Source organism: Octopus bimaculoides, chromosome 18, assembly GCF_001194135.2.
Source record: "Octopus bimaculoides isolate UCB-OBI-ISO-001 chromosome 18, ASM119413v2, whole genome shotgun sequence".
Classification (NCBI taxonomy): domain Eukaryota; kingdom Metazoa; phylum Mollusca; class Cephalopoda; order Octopoda; family Octopodidae; genus Octopus; species Octopus bimaculoides.
In genome coordinates this window covers 55,160,654-55,161,936 of record NC_068998.1, presented here as the reverse complement: position 1 = coordinate 55,161,936, position 1,283 = coordinate 55,160,654, and the positions used below count along the sequence as shown (strand labels likewise).

The following is a 1,283-nucleotide window of genomic DNA, read 5'->3' as shown; positions in this document are numbered from 1 at the left end:
ATAAAGCTGCGGCCCAACGTTTGAGAATCAGTTTTTTAAAATGCTTTTGTCAAATTTGTGAATTCTAGTTGTAAAGACGAATATTAATAATACAGAAACCAATCATCACAGATCTTATTCCAATCGAATAAACATTATTGTGGCCTCCATCGTTCCATATTAATGCTCCCTTCTTCTATTTTCCCGTTTTATACGATAAAAAATATAAAGATAAATATATAAATACTTACAAAACCGAAGATCATTCGGTAACCCAATGGCTCAGTTTCATTTATTGCATTTTACTTGGTAAAAAAAGTACTTTCACCAACGACTAATCCTTTGGAAAAAAGAATGATTTCTAAGAATTCTTTTTGGAGAGGCTTTTAATCGTAGTTTATGTGGCACAACGATGTATTTGAAATAAGAGTCTGACAACCTCAATTCTAGCGAACCACGCCCTTCAGCTCCACAATTAGTTCAGGCAATTATTTTATTAAAGTATCAGCTTTCCTTAGACCGTTTCCCTGTTTTTCTGATTCTACTATAAAACACTCCAAACAAAGATAAAGGAAATCAAACCTTTAAACTAATCCCATGTGATTCGACAAATTCATTTATCTGAAAGGTGGGACCCAATTATTCGGCATTTGAAACTACATGAACGACGATCTCTTCAATGACAATTCCCAACTCTATTTCCTATTGACAATAAAGGTCTATAGAACTAGAATTCAGTTTCTTACGATCTTTTAAACGGGTGTCTAGAGTTTCAAAATACCCAGGAATTAATATGTCCACAGACGTCCTTTCTGTGGGTAATTTTTCTAACACAAAATTAAATTCTTCATCACCACACACACATACGCATACATCATGCATCCACACCCACATACAGATATACATAGATGTGTCCATATACATACATACATAAATGCATACATACATACATACACACACATATACAGTATTTCTCTGTGTATTTACCGACATGTTTACCTATTGTATTTTAAAATTAAATTAGCTGTTTCCACTGCTAATGTAAAGTATAAGTGTACACACACACACTTACTGGGAGTTGAAAATGCCAAGTACACACATACATCACCCGTAAATGACTGAACTCTCATAAACAGTATATTGCACACACACACACACACACACACAATGTGGCTCAATATAGATGTATAATACATATGAATAGATAAGGATATGGATAAGGATACACAAACACACATCTAGAAAATAGTCATCTAAGTAATATATCATATATCATATATATATATATATATATAATATATATA

The 1,283-nt window shown here is 32.5% G+C and overlaps 1 long non-coding RNA gene across 1 annotated transcript in view; it reads right to left on the bottom strand.

Moving 5' to 3' along the window:
- LOC106879473 (uncharacterized) overlaps positions 1-1,283 on the bottom strand; it is a 16,558-nt gene that overhangs the window by 14,671 nt on the left and 604 nt on the right. The window lies entirely within an intron of this gene.